This window comes from Durio zibethinus, chromosome 16 (assembly GCF_047325235.1).
Source record: "Durio zibethinus cultivar Kanyao isolate XHJ-2024 chromosome 16, ASM4732523v1, whole genome shotgun sequence".
Classification (NCBI taxonomy): domain Eukaryota; kingdom Viridiplantae; phylum Streptophyta; class Magnoliopsida; order Malvales; family Malvaceae; genus Durio; species Durio zibethinus.
In genome coordinates, this window is record NC_143177.1 from 24,864,833 (window position 1) to 24,878,670 (window position 13,838).

Below are 13,838 nucleotides of genomic sequence, written 5' to 3' on the forward strand. Positions count from 1 at the left end.
TTCGAGGCTAACAAAAGCTTTTGCATAACACAAACACCAAGCACAAGCGAAGTTACCCTTTAAAACGTGTTATATCCGTAAATTTATAACTAAATATAATTTAAAGAGTAATTATTAAATTTTTTTTAAAATGTAATTGATTACCTAATAGTTTATCATTTTAAAAAGATCTTAAGTTTGACCAATAGTATGTTTGGATCAAAAAAAATAAATAAATAAATAAAGTAAATGAATGTAAAGTAAACAAAACCCTCTTTCCCTTATTTGGATAATTTTTTAATTTAAAAAAAAATGTGAAAACCAAATAACCTTTGGTTTTTTTTGTAAAATCAATTTTTTTAATACCCCAATTTAGAGGAAAAGTTAAGGAAAAGAAAGTTGAAAAATATTTTTTTTATAAAAGGACTATTACATTCATATTTTTATTAATACTAAAATCTTAATAAAAAAACTTAAGTTGATCACAATCATCCTGTAATTATTTTAAAGTTATCTCTTTTTTCAATAAGTTTCACATATCTCTTTCAATATAAATTTTTTTTATAATTTTTTGATAATTTGATTTTAATTAATGGCTGAATATGAATATATATATTTTTTGGGTTTATAAAATGACAGACTAGCTTAAAATCAATCAATGCATGTTTGTAAAATATTTTTCTATTTCACTTGATTAAAAACCATTGATATAGTAAAATTGTGAGGTCAGACAAGATAACAAATATATAATGGTCATAGAATTCTCTAAAATCATAAAGTAATGAAAGGTTATAATTGAAAAAAATTATTATAATGAATCATTTACTTTCTTTTTCGCTTTTTATCCAAATAATGGTTGTTAGAATTTCTTTCTTTTATTAATTTTAATTATCCAAACAAGGGTTACATGTATCATTTTCTTTCCTTTAAAAAACTTTCTTTTCCATTCTTTTCCTTTCATTTCTTTTCATTTATTAATATTTATCCAAACATAGCGTAAAAGTCACTAAAGAATAAGTTCTGACATTATGAACAAAATTAGGTTCAAGAGTTCAATTACATATAGAGAAAGTTATAACACCCCTATAATACCTATCATAAAAGACGGTATTATTTAATTTTAAATTATCATAAAGGTTTATAATTCTAATAATCTTAAATTTAATATTAGAAATAACTTTTAAGATTCTTCATCAATTTAATAGAATTTTTAAATATACTTTCTCACCTTTAAAGTATTCAAAAATCTTATTTGTTTTCTTGAAAAGGCTCCATTGTCGAAAAAATTAATCATTTATTTTTTGTTAAATTTTTTTTGTCAAAAATATATCTAATTTTTTCACAATTTGAGCCAAAATTAGAATATTTTCTCACATAGAATGTTTTAAATAATTCACAAATTAAAAAAAAAAAAGGTAAAGGTTTGCTCACTCGAAAACATTATTCAAACAAAATTATTGTTTATGTTTTTGCATTACTTCTGATCCTCAGAAGTATGTAAAAAATGGCAGCTATAGACATCAAATTTTATTCAGAACATTTTTCAACATGATTAACCTGAGGTTTATTTGCGAACATGGGCCAAGACCATTTAGAACCCATAAAGAGCTCACAAATTTGCCTATTCAAAAATTCAAAATCAACTCGGGACAAATTCGATCAAATAAAGGTAAAATTGCAAAAAACTTGATCAAAATGGATAGAGCCGGGGTCAATTTTAAAAATCCAAAACTTAATTGAAATCAATGTGGTTTAAAATTAAATTCAAGATTTTTCAAATCACTAAAATTTTTATTGTACCCCAGAAAGGTAAAATTACCAAAATACCTTTAATGGGGTATTTTTGTAATTTGATCTTTCTGAACTTAGATTTTCATGAAACTTTTCGGATCTCAATTTTATAACATTTCATGATTTTTTGTGCATTTAGAATCACATCAGTATCTCGAAAAATGTGAAATTATCAAAAAACTCTTATAAGAGTATTTTCATAATTTAGCTTTTTTGAGCTCAAAATTTTATGAAAATTTTTAGATCTTAATTTTATAATATTTTATGATTTTTAGTGCATCTAAAATCACAGTAGTACACCAAAAAGTGTGAATTACCAAAATAACCTTATAAGGGTATTTTGTTAATTTGGCCTTTTCAAACTTTCTAGATCTTAATTTCATAATATTTCATAATTTTTTATGTTTTAAAATCTAAAAAATGAGCATGTGAACATTGATTTTTAAGAAAATGACTTAAATATCAAAAATTTTACATTAGAGGTAAAATGATCTTTTCATGGGTTTGGATGGCATAAAAATTTAACTTTTACAGTGAATAATATGAACCATTGAATCTTCTTTGAATTTTGATCCAATGGTTAAAGCTTGTTCCTTGAAAAAAGAAAGAAAAAAACTTTAGCCCTTAGATGTAACTTAATCCAAGGGCCTATATTCATCAAGAAACAAAGCTTTTTGTTCTAAAACAAAGAGGCCAGTACAAGGAACATTTAGTGGGACACAAGCTGATGGGTTGAAGTGGAGGAATGACACATGCAATAAATGACAAGAAACATGGTTAGTGGAGCAAAAAAAATAAACATACCTTGGAGCCTTGAGGATGAAGGCTATGAAGCTTTAAAAAGAGTTTTCTGGAGTTTAAGGAAGGAAGCCGAAAACCATAGTAAAGGGGGAAGTTTATTTTTTTCAGGGAAAGAGAAAAAGAAAAAAATACAAAAGAAAAGAGGTGAGCACCGACAGAGGTTGGTTTTTTTTTGTTATTTTCCTAACCTTTTTCATATTTTAGTTTGAAGCTTTACCTTCTACTTTATGTGTTATTTCTGTTTTTTTAAAACCCATTTATAGAAGCTTGAAGCTTTATTCGGTCATCCATCATTTCTTTAGTCTATATGTATAAATTTGGGGTCTCTTTATTTTTGGCACCTTTACCTGTTTTGTTAGTTCCAAGTTTTAATTTTTTTATATAGGTTGTACTTTTTTTTTCTTGTCTGATTGCATGCAAAAGATAAAATCCATCTCTTCGTTTAGCCATAAAAGAAAGAGGAAAACTCTTCCTTTTTATGTGACAACTTAGAAAACATGCAAGATCATCAACCAAACCTCCAAGTCTCTTCCTCCTCTAGTGCATGGTTTGTCACACTTTTGAACTTGTGGTTTATGTGTAGAAACATCAAGCTTCAGTTGATGGCTTATTAGTGGTCTTCCTTTTTTTTTACTCTTAGAAATCGAGTAGAATTTTGATGCTTTATGTTGGTTTCTCTTTAAATGCAAGTTATTCCACTGTTATCTTGTTTGTTTAACTTTCATGCATGCTTTTGTCTCTTCATTCAGTACATGAATCATTTATAGATGTAGGGAAAAAATCACACGCAATGCACAATCCTACCATGGTCTTACTAGCCTAGTTTCTATATGTAGTGAAAATATCACATGCAATGCATGGTCCCACCATGGTTTTACTTGCCTAGATTCCATATAAAGTGAAAGAGTCAAATGCAATGCATGGTCCCACCATGGTTTTGTTTGCCTAGCTTTCATATGTAGTGAAAGGATCAAATGCAAGGCACGGTCCCACTTTTGTTTTGTTTGCTTAATTTTTTTTATGTGGTCGAGACATCACACAACTTGCATTGTTCCACATTATTTTAATACTTAGATTGCTTGCATGCTTTTATTTCTTCAATCCTTACATGAGTCCCTTATAAATGTAGAGAAAGTTTCATTTGTATATTAGTTTGAATTTTTTTTTACCATTAACGTGAAAGTTATTGCATTTTGTAAAATAATAATAATAATAATAATGCTAAGATGTATAATAACACAATTAAGGCATAAGAATATTTAAATATCTTTTTGCATAATGATTTTTAACATTATAATCGTGCTTATTCTTGGATTATGTTAGATTTTAAATGTCTAGTCTCTTTGGGCATAAATTGATATGCTTATGTTCGTTGAGTATATTTTATGCATTTTAATTGTTATTTATACTTTGAAGATTTTATAAACAATAATAATAAGAAATTCTATGTTAAAAATATATAAAATTTTAATTAATTTTTAGAATAATCATAAAAACGAACTTGCTCTAAAAGTCTACTTAGATGTTGGAGATATTTAGAGAGATTTGTAAATTCTTAAAATAGAAACCCAAACCTACCTAAAACCCCAAACTCGTTTTAATTTTATAAACATTTTGCATTAAAATATTTTACGAAATAATCTATTTTCGAATACCACCTAGATTTGGGGTATTTAAAAAATTTTATTTCATTAAAAACTTTCATATATTTCCACAGTTCAAAAAATAAATTCATTTTGTTTGAACCATGATTATAACAATACAATAATAATAAAATAATAAGATGAGATTTTAAATATAAAAATTCACACTCAAACTCTGCCTAGATGTTAGAGAGTCTAAGTGGTTTCTTTATATTTGAAAACCCAATTCTTGAATTCTTGTTTGATCATTATTTGCATATGTTTCATTTAGATTAATGTCCTCATTTATAATGTGTATATATGTTTGCTCTAGTTATGGTCATTAAATATTAATTACATTATATTTCATATTTTTACTACATAAAAAGTTCTTAAAAATTAGTTTTAAACAAATAACATTAAAATAACATTCCGAAAAATATAATTGTTGGTACTCTATTTAGATGTTGGAGAGTCATCGATAATTATCATTTACAAAGAACATTATTTTATTATTTTTAGAAGAAATGTTATGATAAATCTTAAATAGAAAAATTATCTTCGAATTCTATATTTATGTCAGAGACTTTGAAGGTATTTATTTAATTTAAAGATTTTCTTAATATTCCTAAATAAAGGATTTTTTTAACTAATTTTATTTCTCACAAACAAAGTGAATTATAATTAAATTTCATATAGAAAACCAATTTTATCCAAAATTATAAATAACACATAATTTTCGATGAAAAATGCCTTCAATAATCCCTTCATAAAAAATTTTTAGGATTATTCAAGACATTTTTGGCTAGAAACACCTTGAATAACCCCATTTAATTTTTTGTAACGGATTATTAAAGGCATTTTTCATGCCAAATGCCATATATAAATCAAATTTTTTATCAACAAAAACCTACAACTGACTTACATTCATTTTCAAACATGCTTTTCAAAATGGTAATGGCTATTTCATAATTTTTTAGTCAGATCAAATTTGAAAATAATACTATTTTTTTTCTCAGAATCCTAAAATACCACAGAGAAAGGTGTGTTTTTTATTTCGAGACTTTGGATACTATTAAAAATCTATCTGTTTTCCCTAAAATCATATTACCATGAACTAAATGTTAAGATCAAATGCCCAATAATATTATTATTTTTTATTAATATCAAATAATGAAACCATAAAACAAAGTGAATAAATAAACAATTAAAGAATAAATAAAACTAATAAAAAAAGCTAAATAAAAATAAAAATACTAAAGTTGACTTAGACCTCTATGATGAAATTCCTTCAAACCAATGTGTTAGCCTATTGTGTTACTTTTGTTTTTTGGCACCAAGTTTCTTCCTCCCATTTTATTTCTTGTACTTTTTAGCAAAACTAGCAAGATTAGCTTATCTAAAAATTGCAACAACTCCAAAATCCTCCTTCTTGAATCATCGCTCACTGCTATGACCTAGTCTTCCTAGTTTTGCTATTTTCCTTTCATTACTATAGGAGATTAGGCTTTTAGTAGCTTTTTTTTTCACATTTAGTGGTATTTATAAATGACACTAAAGGATTAGCGATATTTGCCAAAAATGCTACTAAGAGTACTACCTATACTTGTATCAAGAAAAATAGTGACGCTTTTAGAAAAACGCTGCTAACTTAAAGGCGTTTTTATCATAAAATGTCGCTAAATTTAGAGGCATTTATAATAGAATATGTCACTAAATTTAGTGACGTTTATAGTAGAAAGTGCCGCTATATTTTGACATTTATATGTGTTTTTAGGTACAAACGTTGCTAAATTAAGAAATTTATTTTTTAAAAATTTTTTTGTTAATATTGATTATTATCATTAAATCAAAAATATTAAAAGAAATAAAATGAACTTAAATTCATAAACTGAATATTATAAATACATAATTTGTTCCAATAAGGATATAACACAAAGTTTAATTTATGCAATAACATTCAAATTATTTTAGTACATTAACCAAAAATTTAAAATGTATGGAATTGATGATTGCATAGATTTGGAACACTATCATTTGTTGAAAGATTTTTCCCACCTTAGTCACTACCATCTTCTGTTATTGATGATTTTCATGTACAACGAATCATTTCAAGCAAGATTAAGTCGTTTCATCAAACACCATGATCTAAAAAAATAAACAAAACAAATGCTAATATGAGATGGATAAAAATATAATAGACTATTTCAGAATGCTTTCCTAAGGATATCTTGAATGAATCAACAAATTCATGTTGACAAGTAATACTTTTTTAGTAATTTAATAAATATTCTGTTGAAAAAAAAACTAAACCTAAAATTTCATTCGTGTTTGTAACTAAATTCAATGTTCAATTTCAAGTTTTTCAAAGAAAAATCTTATTTCTTTCACTTTTTGTTCTATCTTGAATTTTTCTTACCAACCAAACAAAACTAGACTCAGAACGACAATAATGAAATAAATTGGTAAAAAAAGAAAAGAATGATCAAACACTGAAAATTGTCAATCTTGAAATGGAGTTGACCAATGGAGCTTGAACTATGGCAGAAACGCAACAACTCAGACAGAAAATTAAAGAATTTGACCTAACAAATTAAACTAAAAGTTTAGAGATTTTACCCAAAATGTAAGAAAGTTAACTTGAAATTTGTAAAAATGAAAGGAAAGAAAATGAAAATTGACCATAAAATTACTGAAACTTAAGTAGAAAATGAGAAAAAAATGATAAAAAAATGAGCAAAAATTGAAAAATTATGTAAGGAAAAGAAAAACAGAAAAAGGTCTCGCAGGTTTGAAATTTAAGTAAAATTTAACAGCAAAAAAGTGTGATTATTGAAGGCGTTTTTTACCAAAAATACCTTCAATAATCTCCTCTAATTTTTTTGAAAATTATTCAAGGTGTTTCTGGCCAAAAACGCATTGAATAATCCCCTTTTATTTTTTTGAAGATTATTCAAGGTGTTTTTGATCAAAAATCACGTTAAATAATCCCTTACAAAAACTTAAATAAGGTTGTTCAAGGCGTTTCTAACTAAAAATGCCTTCACTAATCCTCTTCATTTTTTGAAAAATTATTCAAGGTGTTTTCTGCAAAAATGCCTTCAATAATCTTTTCTTTTTTTTAGGATTATTCAAGGTATTTTGATCAAAAAATGCCTTGAATAATCTCTTACAAAAAATTGAATGTGGTTATTTAAGGCATTTCTAGCTAAAAATGCCTTGAATAATCCTTTTTGATTTTTTTATGGGATTATTCAAGGTATTTTGACAAAAAAACATCTTGAATAATCTTAAAAAAAAATAAATGTTGATTATTCAAGGCGTGTTTGACCAAAAAATGCCTTAAATAATCCCTTAAAAAAGTGAATGGGGTTATTAAGTCGTTTCTGGTTAAAAACGCTTTGAATAATCCTCTTTCATTTTTTTTAGGATTATTCAAGGAATTTTTGGCCAAAAAATACCTTAAATAATCCTTTACTTTTTTTTTGGATTATTCAAGACGTTTTTTTGTCAAAAATTGTCTTAAATAATCCCTTACAAAAAATTGAAATGGGGTTATTCAAGACGTTTATAGCTAAAAATGCTTTGAATAATCCCTTCATTTTTTATTAGGGATTATTTAAGGCGTTTTTGGTAGAAAACGCTTTAAATAATCCCCTCTAATTTTTATTGGGGATTATTCAAGGCGTTTTTTGTAAAAAATGTCTTAAATAATTTCTTTGTTAAAAACATTTGAGCAGTTCAGTCGGTTAGAGCATAAGACTATTAACCATAAGGTCCTAGCTTTGATTCCTCTCTCTAGCATTTCTTAAGGAGTGCAAAAACGCCTGTTAGCAGCATTTACATTATAAACGCCTTAAATAATTCTTTGCTAAAAATACTAGAGCAGTTCAGTCGATTAGAGCATACGGTTATTAACTATTAAATCTTATGTTTGATCCTTTTCTCAAGCATTTTGAGGATTTTTTTAATAAGTGCAAAAGCGCATATTAGTAGTGTTTACATTATAAACGTCGCTATATTTATAAAAGTCAATGTACATAATAGCGTTTAGGTCAACAAACACTATAAAAATATATTTTTAGTGGCGTTTTTAAATTCAAATGCTGCTATATAAAAATTTAGTGGCATTTTAAAAAAAATGTCGCTCACCTTATAAAAACATGAAACTTTATGACATTTATTTAAAAATGCTACTAAAAAATAGTCACTAAATTTTTATTTTTCTGTAGTGATTTTTCAAAGCTAAGCCCTTTGATTGTTATGCGCTTTATCTTGTGATTTAAAGGCCTATTTATAAGACATAATAAGAAAATTTTCAGATTGATTTCAATCCAAACAATTAGAATTATCATGAAAAAAATAAAATTTATCTTTAAAAATTTTAACTTCAAATTTAATCACAATAAAACTATATTATCACCAACTACTCCTTTTTTATTTATAACCATTCATTTTTTTTTCAATTATCCTTTTTTAAAATAACCATATAAATTTAAAAAAAATTAGATAAATGAAATAAAATTAAATTAAAAGTAAACAACAAATAGCAAGATAAAATAAGTAATAAAATAAAATACAAAGGATAAATAAAAAATATATAGATTAACAAAATAAAAATATAATTTTAACAATTAAATTTGGATCATATTTGAACTCAATTGATTTAAATTTTTTGTCCTAAAATTAAATCGAATGCAATTAATTTAGATCACAAAATATTCATGATTAATACTTAATTAGACAAGATAAAAACTCCTTTTTGTTTTATTCCAGCCAAGTAATCCTATCCTCATTTTAACAAGTGGTTGGGAACCACGGAAAGCTTTGTTTAACTTAAATAGATAGTCTACACTAAAAAAGACAAAACCCTGTGATGTCTTTTTAAGGTAGTGTTATTGTAATAGTAGTTGCCAGGTCTATTGTCTAATAACTGATAATAATATATAGAAGTGCATATATATAGTACAATCTCAGTCCCTGATCAAAAGATCATGATGTTACCATGGTTTTGATACGAAGGATCTGCCTCTATCCCCCTGCTGAGAAGACTTTCATTGGAATCATTATTATTATTATTATTATTATTATTATTTGGAATTGAGAATCATAATCAGGTTGGTGAAACATTTGCTACAATCAGGTTGTGTTCGTCGGATACAGCATAAGACTATTACAAAATAATATATCTAACCAACCATGGCAATGGGAATTCCATTTACTGTCAAATTTTTATTGACAAATCGTTTCCAGGGTTAAAGTTTAAAGTAACGTCTCATTGTTAGCCATTTTTTTTAACATTATTTCTTCCGGAGAAAGTTTTATTTTGGTTAAAGAAACATATGGTGATTGATATTATTAATACGTACGTAACATGGAATAGAGACAGTGACGTTTGTTCTTATTTGCATCTTAAATTTTAACCGGGAGTAACAAATGAACAAGAGATCATGAAACTAGTGGTTGTGCTTGTGCCAAATCTTTAATTCCTAAGAGCTTGGAAACCTCTCTTCTCTTCTCTACATTCCAACATCAAGTTAAGTAAATATGAACAAGAAAGAATGTTGAAAGCCTCCATTGTCTTTTCTTACCCTAATTTCGGAACTACATAAAATGACAGGACACGTTTTCACAGTGATGTTCTTTTTCACCTTATTCCAACATGGGCAGGTTGTGGTTGGCATAATCTAGAGCCTAATTGGACTATAATTTATCCTTAATTTGACCATATGAGTATATTATTCATGACAACTTATGACCTTGAATATTGCCATTTACTGCTACTATTAATTCGGATGGAATGATAAAAGTTAAAATTTTAACAATAAAATAATATAATGACATGATGGAAAATTTTTTAAAAATTTATATTTAATATATTATTAATATATAAAATTTTTATAATGATAATAAATAAGATAATATCATTTTATTAATAAATAAATTTTTTAAAAAAATTAAATATTTATATATTTATTTTAAAAATTAATATTTATTTATTAATAAAATAATATCATCTAAATAATTAATAATATATAAAATTTATACATTAATTATACATCAATTTTTTTTTCAAACATAACTAATTTTTCTAAAAGAAAATTCTCTAGGTCCAGCTTTCAATTTTTTTCAGCCCCCCATTACTGTGGTTGTCTAATCAAGTTAAGGTCAGGTCGAAGACCATAAATGTTTTCCGTACAAATGCATCCCACGACAATGACAGAAATGAAACAAAGAAAAAGTATTGAACTATCCAAAACTATTCTTCCATTGAATTTTGATTCGACTTTAGTCCCTTGTGAACCATGATTCAATCCTCCTTACACAGAATGGGTAAATTGGTTTTTCATTGATGAGTTGATTATTATATCAATCGTGATAGTTACGGATAATTGACATATGTGGTTCATAATTAAGTTTATCAGTCACGTTTTCTATTTGAAAAATTAACATAATTATGTATAAGACAGCAACAATAATGTTTATCGAAAAGTGATTTAGATATACTGTAGGTTGAAATATTAAAAAAAATTTTGAATTATTTTATTTTTTTAAATAAATCATTATTTACTTAAATAAGTTTTTTTATTTATATTCAAATAAAATTTTATTTTAAATAAAAATTAATTTATATTAAAAGTTTATTTAGATATAAATTAAAAAATAAAGATTTATTTTGAATACAAATTAAAGTTTAAAAATTTATTTGAATGTAAATTAAAAATTAAAAGTTTATTTAAATACAGTAAAATTATAAAAATTTATTTACGTAAAATGATAAAATTAAAAAAATAATAATATTATTTTAACCTATATCAAAGGTAGGAGGATCCCATCTATGGGCTTTATTAAGCATAGTTTTCATTAATTTATACTTAAATGAGATGGACATGCAGAATGGTATCTGTGGTACTCATGCGAGATTGAAAAGATTTTCGATAGCAAACTTAGGTCATAATAATTATTTTTAAGCTATCAGTCGAAATGAGAACAAAGTCCATTCTATATAAGAAAATCAAAGAAATTGCTTAAAATAAAGTAAAAAAAAAGGCATGTTGAAGGCTATCACAAATGAGTTGAGGTTTGTCATAATAGGTATGCTGCAATCATATTGAATTATATCATTGGATACTATTCCTCATTTAAAGTGAACAAAACGAGAAAATGATAACAATAATATAAATATATATGGCAATAACATAAAACGAAACGAAAATAAAGCAATTATTTTATTTATTTTTCTTCCTTATTCTTTTGATCTCAGTATTCTAATTGCAAATCCAGAAACCCATATTTAAAGCCCATATGGGGGAAATAGTAGAAATATCTTATATTTGCGGAAAATCATCACAGGTGTCGTGGTGTAGATGGTTATCACGTCAGTCTAACACACTTAAGGTCTCGGGTTCGAGTCCGGGCGGCGCCAACTCCTTGGCTTTGGTCTTTTTATGATACATCAAACGACGTCGTTACCTCTTCTATTCTTTCTTTTGCTTTACGACAATCACTCGATTACCACGGAAAGGGACAGGGAGACAAATGCCGACCAATGGCATTTCTGTCTTTTTCTCTCTTCTGATTGGTTATTTCATGCCACGTCCCTTCCCCGACAGCCTTCTCCACCCTTCTAACAAAGAACAAGCCGCCTCCAAAACCATTTTCTCTCTTTCTCAACGGTGTTGTCGTCGGTGCACGTGCGACGACGATGGTTACCAAAGCTTCATCTTACACCGTGCCATTGATTTTCGTTTTATTCACGATTTTATCCCCTTTCTACGCCTTGGTTTCGACTCCCTGTCCTTAAGTCATTTTTGTAAAAAATCTATAACGTTTTCAATCGAAAGAATGTAAAAATAATATATATATATATGGAAACATTTAAATTTAAATTTATGAAATATTTTTTATATAATAAAATCAGATTAGATATAAATTTTTATAAATAATATTAGAATAATTATAAATTAATAAAAATTAAGTATTACAAATCATTAAATATTACATGATAAAAATTATTTTTTTAATTTTAATATCTAATATAATTTTAATTAATATCTAATATAATTTTAATTTTATAATTAAATTCTATTTAATAGAGATGTCAAACTTTAAAAATAAGATAGAGGCATTGCATTCACGTGGTTAGAATCTTATAGATAGCTTTGAGGTATAGATCCAATCATACATATGGAAAGCACAGAGTGGGTGTTCAGCTGTTGCAATAAGATATTTGTCATCACTCTCACCAGTCACCTATTGAACATCAACTAAACCAGTCATGACTTTTTCTTTATGCAATTAGAAATTATTGGTGAATAGAATATGTCTGCTAATGAAAGACACGTTCCTAACCATAAAGAACAACAGCCATTTTCTTTTCTTTCTTTTTCCTAACATATAACAGGAATACTGCCTTGATAGAAAGTAAAGTCCATACAAGAATTGAATCATCTAAATTCTGTAAAATGGTTCAAAATTTTAACTTGTAAAGAAAGAATCAAGACCATCTCAGTACAAGAAAAGGTCCCCAAAGCAATTTCAAAATGTTACCTTGGAAAGTTCCTCATCAAGTCGTGCTAACTGAGCACACTTGGTTATAACATCTTTTCTCATGAAGTACGGTGTTTTGTACTGCTGTATACCCCCTTTTCTCCAAAAAAATCAAACCCGAAATTGATCAAAGCTTGATTAAGACGCACTCCATCTCCTTTTAGGTAGAAACCTCTACCTCCTGCTACATCAGCACCCTACGGTACAGGACGATGGAAAATCATCTAAAATGATTCAACAGTGAAACGAACCAGGCCAAGTTGCTAGCTGAATTCATGCATAAAACAATGTAAAGTTCATGATGAGAAATACAGCCTAGGGTTCTAGAAACTCACATATCTTGTTTTCTTTACTCCCAAGGAGTTGCCTACTATTTATCAAAAATGGATCCATATTAGCTTAAAACCAATAAGCAGTGTGAAAAATGTAATTACCCTTTTTTGTATCTCCAATCCCAAGAAGATCAATAAGGTCGACATGATTCTTTAGCTTAGGATTCAACCTCTTTTCATCCCAGGTTCTAATCACAGCATTATTTACCTGCATTGTGTTGGTGAGATAAGTAAATTACTTAGATTAAAAGCATTAGGAATCAAAAACCACCGAAATGAATAAAATTTGCTGCAAAACTCACCTCATCGTCACTGACGGGAACCGAATCATGCACAAGTTCCCAATTTTCTTCAATTTAGACTTCAAAACAGCTCAAGCATCCTTTTAACTTCAACCTCTTTCTTGGCTATTCTCTGTTTAACCTGCTCTGTCTTTGCAACCGTCTCTGATGCATCTTGCATAGCCTTTTCCAAACTCATTCCAACAAAAAGCGCAGCTTAAAAAAAAAAAAAAAGAATTAAGACGCTTGATTATCATGTTAGAAAAATTGATATAAAAAAATGAATTATGTGTGAATATATATTTTTATGTGTATATAATATTGAGATAAACCAACATAAACCCAATAGACAAATCAGAAAAAGATAATAATCCAGCCAATGCAATGCTTATCCGTTAGCCTGAGCATCCAACTCATGTGACAATTACAATATGTAAAAATGACGTTACGGTTTAAATTTGTCTCAAAATCAAACACTCTCT

The 13,838-nt window shown here is 27.0% G+C and overlaps 1 long non-coding RNA gene across 1 annotated transcript; it reads right to left on the reverse strand.

Moving 5' to 3' along the window:
* Positions 1-12,553: 12,553 nt before the first annotated feature.
* Positions 12,554-13,593, reverse strand: LOC149514474 (uncharacterized). Its single transcript, XR_016328504.1, has 3 exons — positions 13,378-13,593; positions 13,178-13,283; positions 12,554-13,010 (listed from the first exon to the last, which is right to left on the reverse strand). It is a non-coding gene; the product is annotated as an uncharacterized LOC149514474 (long non-coding RNA).
* Positions 13,594-13,838: the final 245 nt, after the last annotated feature.